The 16,797-nt window shown below is 32.8% G+C and overlaps 1 protein-coding gene across 4 annotated transcripts in view; it reads left to right on the top strand.

Annotated features, from left to right (window-relative positions):
- LOC123671756 (dystroglycan 1-like) overlaps positions 1-16,797 on the top strand; it is a 92,383-nt gene that overhangs the window by 52,165 nt on the left and 23,421 nt on the right. The window lies entirely within an intron of this gene.

Raw genomic sequence — 16,797 nt, forward strand, 5'->3', positions numbered from 1 at the left:
TCGATTTATTGAAAGACACGTTTGGTGACCGCCTAATTTCAAGTTTTGGACCTGTGAATTGGCCTCCAAGATCTTGTGATTTAACACCGCTAGACTACTTTCTGTGGGGCTATGTAAAGTCATTGGTCTATGCGGATAAGCCACAAACCCTTGACCATTTGGAAGACAACATTCGCCGTGTTATTGCCGATATACGGCCACAAATGTTGGAAAAAGTTATCGAAAATTGGACGTCCAGATTGGACTACATCCGAGCCAGCCGTGGCGGTCATATGCCAGAAATCATATTTAAAATGTAATGTCACAAGATTATCTTGCGGATAAATAAAATTCATGTCAATCGAATAATCCATCGTTGTTTTATTGCAATTTAAAGTTCTATAGCTCTAAAAAAAACACCCTTTATATTATTTCGTCACGATGTGTAATTTTTGATTTGATCAAGGAATGATCTCAAATGATGAGATTCGTCTCTATGATGAGGACTTAGGTCCGTGAACACGATCATGATAACTCTTGAACGCATTAACCTAGAACTTTGAAATTTTCAGGGTGGATATGGATGTCGAATACCGTAGTTTAGTACGTTGAGAGGGACTACCACCAGGTCATTCCTCAGTTCAAAACGAAAACAAACAATAAAATGTTTCACATACATTAAGAATAAATGTTCTATCAGTAATCTGGTAATTACTCTGTTTTGATCATTATGAAGTGTGAAATATTCTTGGAAAAGCAAATGAACAGCCAGGAATAAAGTTTGCGGAATTCGGATAAACTTTGGAGTGAAACTTTCAATATCCAATTTTAGCCGATAACCTTCTATAATCATTACGAAGATGATCGCAGTATTCTCAGCCTCTGCTATTACGAGTACACAAATGACATAAGAAATGATGACCACACAAATGACATAAGAAATGTCAAAAAATAATGCTCATCATAACAATTTTAAATTGCATCATTCCTAATGGAAAACACTATACAGGGTGAGTCTTTGACTTGTACATATATTTTAACCCAAGATTCCTGAGGTCAAAAGAAACACTTTTTTCCTTTACCATTTTTTCCGATTCGGCCCGGTTAAAAAGATACAGGCTGTTGAAAATCGTTAAAAAAATGTGATTTTCGGCTATATCTCGTAAATGGTTGTATCGAAGGAAATGATTTTTGAAATATAGCTTTTTTTTGATGTGATACATCTTCTCCGAACACCAGATTCCATACACATTCTTCTGTTTCTTTGTTATGAACATAACATACCATAAAAATACCAGAAATTCGAAGAAACCAACTCTTAATAGTAATTTGAACGTTCATTGAAGAATATTTGGCTAATTTGAAAAATAAAAGTATTCTTCATATTTTCTCGTACAAAGCGCCGTTTTCGAATAACTTGATCTTAAAAAAAAAAAATTATCTGTGAAATTCAAAAAATTGGGTACATTGGCTGAATGCAACTCTGTTCTATTGTGGAAAAAAAACCACAGAAATGAATATTTACTATGAAGTCATGTCTCAGATTTAAGAATTGAAGTACTAGCCAACTTAGTTTGAAAATGAAGTTATTTGAATAAGCTCACCTCAACTCCTCGATTTGATTAAAAATCACTGAGCTTTGGCACAGCTCTGATAATAAGAAGATACTTCACTAAAATCAACATTCTTTTTGAAAAGTCCAGATTATTCATAAAACCCATGTTTAAAAAAGTTTTCACAAAATAGTCCCATTATAATGACAACAATCAATATCCCACTAAAGACTGCTGCTATCGAACAATACTGTTTTCTTCTTCGGCTCATTCAAACTCACATCGAAACATACCACTAGGAGTAGGTACATACTAGACAAATTTTCATGTGATTGAGATTGAATACTTTTATTCTTTTGCTATTCCATAAATTCATCCTAAGAGCTTATGATTGACATACTTCCAAGAGGGCCATAATTGTTTTAATGTGAAAACAAATTAGGTGAGTTGAAAGAAACCAAATATTCTATTGTGGATATTTACATTGAATAATTCTCATTTATTTTCAATGCCAAAATCAAGATGAATTAAGTAGTAAAGTTGGCTATAATGTAGGTACACATTAACAACAAATTTGATTACAAGTGGAGTCTAACATTTTCCATTGATTACAGAGCCAGAATATTTTACATATTTCCATATTTTCATACTGATGGTTTCAAAAATATTGATGCATTTCAATATTTTTATGAGATAGTTGGAACAAATCAAATGCTTCATTTCATAACAAATATCTTATAACAATAACAGTGTAAACTGTAAATGAAATTTTAGGTTAGAACATAGATTATTCGAACCGAACTGCTGTGTTTATATTTGGCATCACTCGAAATTTGAAATTCAAACTTAAAACCACAGATTACTATAGTCTGTGTTAGATCTTTCATAGATGAATATTATTTATTTGAGATTTTAAGGTTAATTCTTGCACGAAAAATAAACAACGATATCATATAAATGAAATATAATGAATGAATGGATATGAGTATCAGAGCTGATATGGGTGGTAGCGAGCTCAATTCGTTATAATTATCGAAAATGAAATAGAAATCAAGAGAAGAATATTTAATCTTTAGCGTCAACGAAATTGGAATAACTCATTTATTTGATTATAAACACTACTTTATTCAACAAATGGAATGTTAAACGTGAGTTTATGATGGTTTTTCTAATTTAGTAGCTTATTTCCAAGGTTCAAGAGGTATATCTTATGCTTGAGAAAACTTCAGTGTTCCGGTTTTCAGGGGTGAATTAGCTCATTTTGAAAATTTAAAGTGGCTATATCTTTTTAACAGGGCCGAATCGAAAAAAATGATAAATGAAAAAAGTGTTTCTTTTGACCTCAAGAACCTTCGGTTAAAATATATGTACAAGTCAAAGACTCACCCTGTATATGTTTCCGATTATTTCAAATATTTCAAAATCTTGCATGATTAAAAAGTAGTACTATATTATTCGAGAATTTCTTTGTGAGAATGTTTTTGGGAAACTTTTGTTTATGTTTGATTTCTGATTTTATGTTATTGGGGTTGTTATTTTTTTTTCTGAACATGATTAACTCCTGAGGTCATTGTAGATCAAATAACTCACTTGAAATAATATTTCATTAGATGAATTTCAATTTGAGAAATTGTTCTCTATCACGTTACAGCCGAACTCAACTTTGAGTTAATTTTTCTCAGTATTGTTTTATTTTGATTTAAAGGTAAAAACAACACCGAACAAGAATATTCACTATGGTGAGTCCCTTCATTGTGATTTCAGATTTATACCGAACTATCTCTCAATTATATAGTCATACATTAGTCCTATTTACATTTTCCTGTGGTATATCTTCATTAGACGGTCGAGTAACGATAAATCTATTTACGTTGTATGCCGCTCTTGACATGGAAAACCTATTATGTCTTTTACAAAATACCCATTCTTTTACTCTGATATCTATTGTGATCAAATTGTGCTCAATAATTTCTTTGATGAATGTTGACAGTTGTAAACGATGTATGATAGAAATTTTTATTGATTTTATGATTTGGAAAGCTTCAGACATACAATTGTGATTAACTAATATTCACAGGAGAAGAATCGTTGGAATATTGCTATATATTCGATATAAGGAAGACTAGACTTCAAGAAATCAAATGAAGCAAGTACCAACTCCACTTCATTGAACATGTTTGAGAAGATGTTAAATTTAGAACAACATTTCGCGATGTTACAATCATTTAGAAAGTCCATGTATAAAATATAATATTTCAATATGTATAATTACGTAACATAGAATGGCTGAAGGTACTGATATTATTCGACGAATTCAAAACCCAAAAACGAGCCAGAATTCGCGAATTTTTGAAAGAACGAGTGTCAGAATGAGCCTTCTCTTCGAGTATTATACACTATTCGTAAGTAATTGCACAAGTGCATCAAAATTACCGATAATTTTGCATGACAGCGTGTTGTCGACACCGAAGGTGTCGGGCTCTTTCTCCAAAAATGAAAATGACCGAATGCAGTTTTTCAAAGAAAACACGCTGGAATGCGAAATTATCCGGTCATTTTGATGCACGAGTGTAATTCGGGGGAATATTTCTCGAATAAACTGTTACATCACTTGTCAAACTGATGTAGAATGGAATTGCCATAGATTCGATCTGTGTAAGATGCATAGAAACTATGCATCTATGAACAGAACAATTATCGCAGTGCAGTTTCGCTTCCTACAATGCAATTATCGCTGTAATTTTCGATAATTGTTTTCCATATACATAGAATTTTTGACAGGAGGGAAATATTCTCTCTAATTCACTGAATTTTCATAGAAATTAATGGAATATTTGCGTAAATATCGTTCAGTTATTTTTGCATTGAAAAATGTTGGTTGGCAGAACATGAAATCTGTGCGAATCTGAGATATTCTCGCACGATTTCGTTCTAAAAGGTATTGCAGAATGAAAGGATTTTTCACAAAAGTAACTTATATCTAACATCCCGCGCTTTTGAAATTTGAATTATTTAATTTTGTATTGATTTTTTCTTCTGAACTGTGAACATTTTTTTTGACTATTCTTGAAAATATTTAATTACTCAGCCTGCCTCATACAAATGGGTATTCATTAGGTATTTATCTCACTATTTGGAGAATATGGTTCATAAATTTTTATGGTAAAATAAACAAACTTGAGAAAATGATCACAAAACGTTTTGGTTGGCATTCTAAGTCATCCCGGATCAAAATATGTTTGTGCAATATCATTTTCAAGATTTTCAACAGCAAGTTCAGAAACACGGGTTTTTGTGAGATGACAGATCGTGGTGGATTTAACAAATATTTTCGTATGAATATTTGAACAATATTATATGCTTTCAAGGATACTTACACATATTATATTTGGAGGAATAGTATTCTGAGGATTTTTTTTTAATCAACATATGTCTCTACAACTAGGCCATTGGCACATGGTACAATGTACTATTTCTCTGAGTATTACATGTAATAATGTTTACAGGAGTATTTGCAGAAAAAAATCGTGAGTTTTTAAATAGAATTATAGCTCAAATCCAGCAATACGCAAAAGTAACAAAATCATAATTATTTTGGTCCTAATGAAACTGTGACAATTCTGCATTGATTTGACATGAAAGAAGATTCCATCAGCTTGAAAATCTTCCCAAAGGAAAAGCCAAATTGGGAATTATTCTTTGCGTTATTATCATTCGACATCGAGAATTCATTCATTATGCCTTATTCTCATTTAATTATACTAATTCTTTTTACTTCTGAAAATTGTTCAAAGCTGAAACTTTTGAATTATGAAAATACAAGATAGAATTCATCTCCATAAAAGGGAATGAATAATTATGAAATGGAAAGGACAGACTACTCAAAGAAATTACTTATTAACCAGAAGGCATAATTGAAATTTTTTCATCATAAGATATACAGAGCCTTGTTACTTTTAACGTTTAAAATATATGAAAAGACACGGACTTTTGTAGAGCTTCAGTGCTTGATGTTTTGTTGTTGGAATTAACTTTTTTTTACTTACTTTTGTTACGTTATTTCGACTAACAGACCTCGTGGATGAAAAAACAATTTGATAACTGAAAATTTCACCAGTGTACGATTTGGGTAATAAAAGAATAAAAATAATTCAATTCAATTAAAGAGCTGTTTTTTGTACTGTTTTAATTTTTCTAGATTGAAAAGTCGATCCATTAAATTTGAAGCTGAATATTAGTTAGGACTCTTGAAAAACTAGTGGCTAATATTTTTTCCTATCTCACATGGGATATGTTCTTTTTGTTTTAATGCTTCTTCTGGGGAAGATTGGCTCTAACCAGCTACAAAAAAAATTCAAATATTTTGCTTCCGAGTCTACCTAAGGTAGTGGAAGCATTGTGATCACTTTTGAGATCAAAAAAATTGTATTCAGTTTGCACTGTAGATATTTCCACACAAAATTTAGATTTTTCAAATTAAGGGTACTCATTGAGCATGCACAAATATGAGATTCCCGGCATTTTTACATCTGTTCGATATTACTAGAAATAGGTAAAGATATTCAGATCGGGAAATATGTAAAATAACCTAGATGTCAATAAATTAAGTTCTACTAGTCCAATTTTTATGGAATTTAGGATGAATATTCGGATTGGTACATTAAAGATACAATGAGATTTTTGTTTTGTTTATAAATAAATAAACATAACTGTATTACTTTCCACAATTTTGGTAAACATATTCGAGGGATTCTTCTAAACACAGTTTGTGTACAGACTTCCCTTGAAAATTTGGCATTCATAAGTTTAATTGAGATATACATTTGGAAATCTTGCAAAAAAAAACAAGAACAGTAAAGGAAACTGTGATAATTAGGGTTTCACGGCTTGGCTTGATATTCAAGCTAGTTAACTTGATATTCTTGAGCTAGACTTGAAATCAAGTCAAGTAGTAGTTTTTCAATGTCAATTCAAGTACTTGATGAATAAATACGAGTACTTGACTTGACATTGAAGAACTACTATTTCACTTGAACTTGAGTTGATCTCAAGTCAAGCTCAAGCCAAGTAGCTTAAAAATCAAGCAAAGCCTTGAATTCCTAGTGATAATGAGCGGAGAACAAAATGAACAACAAAGAGAAAAGAAATTAATCCACATGGAGTCATTGGAAGGGCGAATACAGAGGGACATTAAAGGCAGTAATATACTTTTTGTGTTGCATATGTCTAAATGGTGAATTCTCTGGAGATAATAGTGTTTCAAGACTGAAAATAAGTTATACTGCTGAGTGCTGGTTTTTTAACACAGAAAAAGAAAAAGATTTTACACAGAATTTTTCTGTCAATAAGAGATCGAACATCTATTAGTTATCATCAATGTTGGAGGAAACATTAGCCATTCATTGTTAATAATGTGAATAATGGAGAAAATGAGTTGTAATTATAAATCAACTACCATTTTCTCACAATAACTTCCGAAGAAAATTCATTGAAAAATTTTATGGTGACGACATATGAAATCGAGTCATATTCAATTTGAAAGTTAATAGATCACCTTTTCCAAAAAACTGTATCTGGGTCATGCAGCCATCAGAGGAGCATTATCTCATCTCCACAGTAATTAAAAGGGTTACTGCTGGTATAATACAACCTCGAAAGCCATTGGATGTTGAAAAGCAGCCTTTATTGAGTTTGAAGCCTATAACCGATTCGATAATTAGATGAAACTTGTATTTTCACATAGTGAGTGGAGCATTGTGTTGATTTTAGGGACGCTCTTCACAGGAAATGGCAATATCGGGACCGACATTCTTAGGAATCGATATACTATAACAAAGGAGCAGTTTATAGTATCCATTTTCTAAATATCCTTAGGTGGAATGGATGCTTCACTTTCTATTCAAAACAACAAAATGGAACTAATATGATTTTATTGATGCGATAATAAGATGTACAGCAATAATTTATAAAATAGTATTGACGTGATTTAATGCAATAAGAACAGGTGAAATGATGGAACACAGAAGATTCAGAAGCTTATTAAAAGTTCTGTTATTTTTTCACAAAATTTCGCATGTAGCTTCAAGCCATTATAATAAAATGCGATTAATCAATCAACAAATCTCACTAGGTAGGTGGAAAAATATATTTTACACCAAAGAAATAAAATGCATGATTTTCCGAAGTGCGCTTGAAGCCTGAGAGCGAAGTTTGAGGGCACTACAAAGCTCTGAGGGAAAAATCATTCACCAGGTGTATATACTATTTTTACCCAGGCAACTGTGCATGTATCAACGATTCAAATTGAAAAAATCTCATAGAAATGAATCAAAAATTTGGATGGCATACAAGACGAAATTTGATTATCAAGACCACTGATAAATAAGGGAAGTCATATTGCTTTTCTGAAAATCGAAAAATATGTTTGAAATTATTGAAGAAGCTGCTTTAAAAATAGCTTAAAATTTACGATAAGTCCCTTAAAGAATTTTGTGAGCAGACAACATATTCATAGCGAAAGTGTGTTACCTACTAGTACATATAATTTTCCGATAAAGTGAACCAAAAGAAAAATATTAAAATAGAGCGTTTACGATAGTCTCCAAAGAAAACTATTAGTTTGATTTTGTTGCCATTTGTAAAAAGTATATGGTTCTGCGGAAACAGAAAACAGAACAAAGATCTTTTGTGAGTTATAGAAATAACAAATGTTTTACGTAGCCAATAAGTAAAAAGACTCTTGGAGATTTACCAATCCCCAGCATCCCCAGCAACAAAAAAAAATGAAGATGAGATACGAAAGCATGGATAAGAAATGTAAAAGTCAAATAAAATTGGACCAAATACAGATCCTTGTGGAACTCCACTAATTATTGGATTGAGGAATGGAGTAGAATCATTATCTCTCATACATATAAAAGCTGGTGTTCGATCGAATGTTTAAATAATCTAAATAAACAGCTTCTACAGATTCACCCTCGGCATTGGTCAGAATCGAATCATTAATGAATTTTGAAGGGTCATCTGGTCCAAGTTACAAAGCAGAATCCAACGCAGGCAGGTATTTTAAAACCAATTCAAAGGAACATATTATTGATTTGAAAACAGGTTACTTTGGAAGACGTTCTGTATTATATTATATAAAATTCAATTGAAATGAACAAACACGTTCAAAGATCATTCTGTACTTCTCAAGAAATTGAATATTTCCATCTCTGTCTTCTCTATTTATATGCAGATTCCAGTGCAGTTGATGTGAACGAACGTTGTTGCAAATTGAAACGATTCATCTATTTTAGCGCTTTAAACCACGAGAGATCCTTCCATTTCAACAAGAATTAACTGTAGTCTACTTCAAAAATAATACGCGGAAGAGGAAGGAAAGCTAGAAATGAAAAGCCAATTCCAGAACCTTGTGCCAAATTCTTGAATGCGCTCCTGGTGACAAGTGTTTAAATTTTTTCATTATTTATTAAATATATGATAATTGAATAATTTGGAAAACTTCGTCTGATATCCTAATCACTAATGTTGAAATTAAGAGGTTAAATACGTTAATCTAATCTCCATATAAGTCGAAAAACTAATCAAATTAAATTCCCATATTTTGTTTCCCAACCTACTATATCTTGCTTCATTCATTCATTGTAGGCGGTGATAAAATCATTCAAGTTTCCATAGATGGCTCTCTGAATTTTATCCGATTGCCGGTTAATGTTACCTATAAAAATAAATGTTCAGATACGGCATAAGAGAACGCTTTCAAGTGTCAAGTTGATGAACGGAGATTCAACGTTTCTTACTACCGCACCGTTGACAATGAATGGAGAAATTTAAACTTTGCTCGGTTTCTTGCTAATGTCTAAGGAAAGAATTGACCTAAATTCGTCATGTGGATCATTGAACGATGTGTGTTTTCCATTAAATATAATCAAATCCCATTACGAGCTCTAGAAACAATAAAATGCCTGTTTTTTTTATCATTTTTTATACAAGCTTTCTATGCTTCCCCTTTGGATTTGGAATCTTCGATATTTATGAGCTATCATCAATTGAATGATCATTGGTAGATGTAGAGGCATTGGAATTTAAAATATCCAATGTGGTTTTTCTGTAGAATTGTCAGATAAATTAACTGACGTCCGCCAATCGAAAAAAGAAGATACAAATATGATTCCTTGTCACGTGACGCAAACATGTTAAAATACTTAACTGAACAACTCCAATTAGCATTGTCATTGAAGTATATAAACTAAAGAATTGTCTTACTATTGTTTCAACCATTCTGATTTTATGGAAACCAGTTTTTCAGTTATTATGAAATCTCAACTCAATGAAAAAAGTCGATCGTTTATTAAAATGCATTTGAAAGATATTTTGTTTTTTTATGATTCTAAAAATTTATCATATTGCATAAATATTGAATTTTTATCTCAAATGATTAATTCAATAAATATTCACTTTTTCATGAAATTATCCTTGAAGAAAAGATTAACAGCTTACGAATCACGTAAAAAACACATTTCCGGCGCATCCGTCAATTTGCTACTATTGTTTCCTATTCAAAATTCATTCATTGAAACTCGAGCGGTTATATCCAAAGCATATTAGCATACTCAGCATACTCAGAACGTTTATCCTCTCTATGTGTTGCTTCTCTTGATTAATTTTTGAGATAACTTGTAAATGAAGAGATAGTTATTGAAAGGATCAATAATCTATTAATAACATGATTGCGAGCTGAAATTATGTGCAAAATATATTTTCTATCATACCAGTACTTTATTTTGATTTTATTGCTGAGTTACCAATATCATTATTGAGTAGATTATGCCCTTGGATATAATGTAAACAGATAAATAATTTTTATATCTATTTAATAAGTCCAATTAACGAAATTATATTGAATTATGAACACTATCAACATTTTTCATTCGGAATAATATGAAATTGGCAATTCTGAAAGAAAAGGATTCGATCGCGTCAATATTGGATTGCCTGCAGCAAACATGGATTCATGTTTCATTTTCTGGTTACCAACTTTCGGTAAAGAAAAATCATACTCAGAAGGTATGCCTGCAACCATTTTTAAAACGTCATTTTTTCAAGATAGGTTTTTTATTGTATATCCTATCCTTCATCAACATATTAGCTCCAGCTGATGTTCGACGCAGGCCTGTATAATTTTCAGGGTAGCACAAACGCAGATATTTTACAACGATACATTGTGTATTTTTTCAACTGGTATAGTACACCAACTTCGTCTATAGATCAGAAAAAGCTTTTTTTGCAATCCTAAAATTGAAATGACATCTATTCATTATGAAAGTTTCAAACTATTCATCGAGTATCGAGTTGGAGACTAGCTTAAGCTACTCAAATCAACCTCACAGAGAAAATAAATGCAAATACTAAAATAATGAACTCAAACAGGAGGCTGATATTCAAAATACATATGCCTAGCAATCCCACAAAAAGCACCAACTAAAATAAAATTAACTGAGCTCAGTCGAGAGCAGTTGCTCAGAGAACTTTTTTTTTAGGTCTTATAGATAACTTATTCGAAAAATCCTAATTCTATCAAAAATTTTGAGTGCATTAAATGTAAATGATTGCTGAAACGTGGCTGATAGAAATCTGGGCGATATGATTCTACATTTTTGTCACACGAGAAAATTCACATCACCCTGAAATATTAGTGAACCGTCAGAGGTAATTGATTTCATTAGAGACCCTCTCATATTGGTGAACTCCAAATATAAACTCACAACATGAATTTTGTATTTTTTGGAGTTTGTCTTTCGTAACAGAATCCAAACAAGGGTAGTGAAGTGTGAAACCAAGTGTGTAATCCAACACTGACAGATTTCGAATCGAGAATCGAATGCAAGGGCGGATCTATAGGGGGTAATAGGACTAATTAAAACCCCTTGACCGAATGTCAGAATATCCGTAATTAATCAAACTTGAGCAGGAGACCATACACCTCATCACAGTAATCATAACACCAAACAAGTTCCAAAGCATCATCCTCTGACTTGTGTTCAGAAAGTTACAACTAATATGCCTGCAGGAGTTTGAAAGCCTCTCTGAATGCAGCTAGAACTTGAATAGACCATAAACGTTAGTTCATGGCCTCCCATCTCGATCTATTAAGATTGAGATTTGTCACCAATTACCGAGACCATAGAACTGTGTCAATAATAGTGATAGATGTTGAATTAGCTTCGGAAATTGCAAATTTTCTACCAAACAATATGAGACTCATTGAATATTATGATATAAAGGGATCAAGATTCCGATTGCCATTTAGAGTACATTTATTATGATTTGGAAAAAAAATATATGGCAAATAGGAGTTAGTAAACATGAAATCCTCTTGGTACTCAGATTTAGATTAATTTTGTTAAACGTTAATTCAGGGTTTTCGGATGAAATCAGGATATTTGTGTCGTCAGCAAAGAAAATAATATCAATCCAGAACTGTGGATCACTGAGTAGTGAAGATGGCAGGTCATTTATGTTCCTTAGAAAAAGAAGTGGACCCAGAACACTACCCTGTGGTACTCCTTTTTCATTCAACAATCGAGAGTAGATATACTTTTTGTTATCTACTGAAATCTCGATCATTTGAGGTCTGTTCTTTAAATAAATTAATAATTATTAATTAATTTCAGCTGATAATCTTTCATACCATAGATGTTCAATTTTTTCATCAGTATATCTCAATGCAGTCAAACCCTTTCGACAAGTCCAGAAATAGTCCCTTTGGAATCTCTTTCCTCTTCAATGCAGATCGATACAATTCAAAATGCAGCTGAAGAATAGTGGCATACCTTAATAACATATCATGGAAACATAAACATATTGAAATATCAATGTATTGGTCTCTCTGCAGTCTCAAATATCCAGGCTTTTGCTACTATTGTAGCCAGGATATAGACCCCAAAGAGACCAATACATTGATATTTCAATGTGTTTATATTTCCATAATATATTATTAAGGCATGCCACTATACTTCAGCTTGGTTTCTTACTTCTGTTTCAACATCACCATAGCTTAATATCTCGAGAAAATTTAATTTAATTTCTCGTTGTAGGATCTTATCGTCATGTCCCTTGTTTATCTTTATAAGTTTCATTCCCAATTTTCATCTATAGGGTGTTTTTTTCGAGGTATATAACTTTAAGTTGGCATTACTGTTCGTGATGGCAACCGATTTAACAGCTGTCAAGTGATTTATTCTCAGTTTGGTTTGGCAATTCATCATGAATAGACTCACGCCTGAACAACGCTTGCAAATAGTGCAATTTTATTTCGAAAATAATGGTTCTGTGCGGAATACGTATCGCGCACTACGTCCATTATCGATGAAACGCACTTCTGGTAGAATGGCTACGTCAACAAACAAAACTGCCGCATTTGGAGTGAAGCTAATCCTCAAGTGTATGTCGAAACAACGTTACATCCAGAAAAACTGACTGTTTGGTGCGCTTTATGGGCTGGTGGAATCATTGGTCCGTACTTCTTCAAAAACGATGATGGACAGAACGTTACAGTCAATGGTGATCGGTATAGAGCCATCCATGATTACTAACTTTTTCATTCCTGAATTGAACAACCATGATGTCCAGGAGCTGTGGTTCCAACAAGACGGCGCAACATGTCACACAGCTCGTGCCACAATCGATTTATTGAAAGACACGTTTGGTGACCGCCTAATTTCACGTTTTGGACCTGTGAATTGACCTCCAAGATCTTGTGATTTAACACCGCTAGACTACTTTCTGTGGGTCTATGTAAAGTCATTGGTCTATGCGGATAAGCTACAAACCCTTGACCATTTGGAAGACAACATTCGCCGTGTTATTGCCGAAATACGGCCACAAATGTTGGAAAAAGTCATCGAAAATTGGACGTCCAGATTGGACTACATCCGAGCCAGTCGTGGCGGTCATATGCCAGATATCATATTTGAAATGTAATGCCACAAGAATATCTTGCGGATAAATAAAATTCATGTCAATCGAATAATCCATCGTTGTTTTATTGCAATTTAAAGTTCTATAGCTCTAAAAAAAAACCCCTTTATAAATATCATTTTAAAAATCTACACGTGATCAATAACTATCCAGTTCCTCCTTTCTATTAACAACTTATTATCTCTTGCCTTGATTTTCATTTATTGTCCATTTTTTTGGAAGATTTATAGCGTTTTCATCCAATCGGTCGATTTGCTTTCAAGGTCTATCGGCACATCAAATCTGAATTGTATCTGGTGCATATCAATTTTAATTCGTTCTCGAATTGTAATTGACGACATTCAATTCTACCCCGAAATTGAAAGCGGTTGGTCCATCGCAATTCGGGCAGTGTATTCAATTACATCGAAGTTTAGTTCAGAGAATTGATTAATATTTTCGGAGCCTGCGATTTGGTCTGCCTCCACTTATAATTCCAATGCATCAAATTGATCGCTGATTTCGGAATGCGGGGTGGGACTAGAGTGTGTAATTTTGAGCTCATATTTGTGCGAGATGAAAGACTTGATTGCATTGGCAATTACTTTGGAAAAACTGCAAATTTTACAATATTTCCTCTTATCGCATAAAATATCCAAATCTTTGAAGCAAAATACTTTATGAATATAAAGAAAATATTCTCTTTGTGGGCGCGAACCTGTTCAGTACTCATGCATACCAAGGTAGGAAAACCAACACAAGACAAAAAGGAGTTTACATAGGCAAGGTTTATGTTAGCTGTTGGATATACAATTCCTGCATGAACTTCCACTCATGTTAAAGTTGAGAGTGGTTCGATGGAACTTTACAATAATTTATTCGGTTCTTACCTGATGATATTCAAGCTACTCGACTTGATATTCAAGCTACATTACTTGGGATTGACTTGAAATAATTTCAAGGTCAAACCCAAGTCAAGTAGCTTGAATATCAAGTCAAGCCGTGAATATGCCTAGAATTCATTATGCCGTTCTGACTCAAACTTTCGTTAAAAATTAACATATTTTATCTGTCTCTGCAAAAACCTTTTTTTTTCACTCTCAAACTTTAATTCATTATTTTTTTTTTATTTCATTTATTATTTTTTCATTTGTTATGTCATCATTCACTCAATAATTTCTTCTTCCAATACAATCCAGACAGGTTTAAACCATAACGTCATTATCACTTCTTCAAAATCACTTTTTGAAATTTTGTTTATTTATTTATGTTGTTTTCAATGGATATATTGAGAAAATAATACGAAACCATCGTAGTATTCATATGAATTTTCCAAATTTTCATTAGGATTTCGTGAGAAATAACTCCGGGTTCTATTCCCGCTGCTGAATATTCATTGAAATTATTTCACATTGATAATTTGATATCTTTCTTCCATGCGTCGACATATTTTGGAAGTGGAAATAATAAAGCAATGTGTAAAATTTGTATTGTTTTGTACTTCGATTTTTGGATTTAACATTTTCCAAAATGTGGATTGTAAAAATTTCAGGGGGAGAGGTTAACAATTCTTTTTCCTTGATCAATATCAAAGCACTTTAATGCCATATACTATTCAACAATAAGTTGAATATTATATGGCATTAAAGTGCTAAACCTATAAAGATATGATCTCATGTAATATTTCATGTATAAAGGTTGAATGTTGTATCGGCCATTATAATTTAATATAAATAACATTATCGATACCGATTGATTCGTCTAAGTAACTTGTTCGTCCTTTGTTGAAATAACCAAAAAAACCATTTGAAACGTTTTATTTTCAACGAGCAAAGTAACTAAGAACTCCCATTTGTTGTTCCAAAACTCCAGACTGCAACGAACAACTACCATCTCTCATATCTTCGTTTTCCTCGTCTTGCTGCTCTTAATGTTGAACACGGAGTGTTTGAAAGTTTGCACACTGCTCAATTTCTCACTACTACGGTTATTGTCGATCGACATTCTCAAGTGTTACATAAATCCGTCTCAACTAAGATATCTGAAATACTGGTATGTTCACTGATTAGATTTTGTCCGAGATAATTCTGGCGACTTGGTTCGGCTTTTTTCCCCTTCTTCCTTGAGTGGCGCTATACAAAGAATTGTTCAATTATTATTGCATTATTTTAAAAAATTTTCTATCCAAAATCATAAATGTTGATATTATTGTTGATTTAACCTCAAAACATGACATTGACAGAAAGACGACATTAGCGCTATAAGAAACGATGCGGAAATCAAGTGAACCAATACCATTAAAATCCAAGAAGACTGGTTATTTCAAAATTTCAATCAATCAAATTTCAATCTTTATGTTTTTCGAGAGTAAGCGAGCACACCAGTGTTCAGAGTGTAGTCTCAACTCAAATCAGAAACAATTGGTTGTCAAAATATTTTCACGTTTGAATTCTTGAATTTTATGTTCGATTTCAAACTGTGAAATTTGCTTGGTATTGAATACTGTTATACAGGATTTTCAAGTAAGAGGTTTCATTATGAATAGTCCGCTATCTGGGCAGCTGTCATCTTTTGACATTATAATTGAATAGAATACTTCCAATAACATTTGGTCTCTGTTCATCCTTCGTTCAAATGAACAAAAAATTAAAAGTAAAAAAGGGATGTGAAACAGTTTATTTTCGAAGAGGGTACAATAAACTCTTCATTAGTTGTTACAAAACTGTCCTCACATCTTCTTTTTTGTTTTCTTCGTCTTGCCACTCTTAATATCGGACACGGCGTGTTTGAAAGTTTGCACGCTGCTCGATTTCTCACTGTGATGGTCATCGTCGTTCGACATCCTCAAGTATTGCATAAAACCGTCCCAACTCTTCGTTATCTTGTCTTGAAGCTCAATAAACTGCTTACTCATCTCAATACTCATCTGATAGAACTCCGCAAGCATCTTATCCTCGATTTTCCTCTTGTGCTGTTTGAGATACTCGTCCATTTCTCCAGCGAATCTGTTCAGCTCCTCACTGGATATAGAGTTCTTCTGGACGTCTATCTGAGACGCGCTGGGCAGAAGCATCTCGTGCAGATAGATGTTGGTCCAACAGTTATGATAATATTAGGTACATTTCTATCTTTGGTCGCTATGTCTACTTTGAACACCTTATAACTTGGGAACCAGCGTTGACCAGAGTCTTCTGATCAGCTTTTTTTATTAAAGCCTCATTTTCACGGTGGTAGTAATATCGAGTAGTTTACATGGTGACAGTTGCTGCGATAGTTACTATCACTATCACACTATCATGATAGT

The sequence above is a fragment of the Harmonia axyridis genome, chromosome 1, assembly GCF_914767665.1.
Source record: "Harmonia axyridis chromosome 1, icHarAxyr1.1, whole genome shotgun sequence".
Lineage (NCBI taxonomy): Eukaryota > Metazoa > Arthropoda > Insecta > Coleoptera > Coccinellidae > Harmonia > Harmonia axyridis.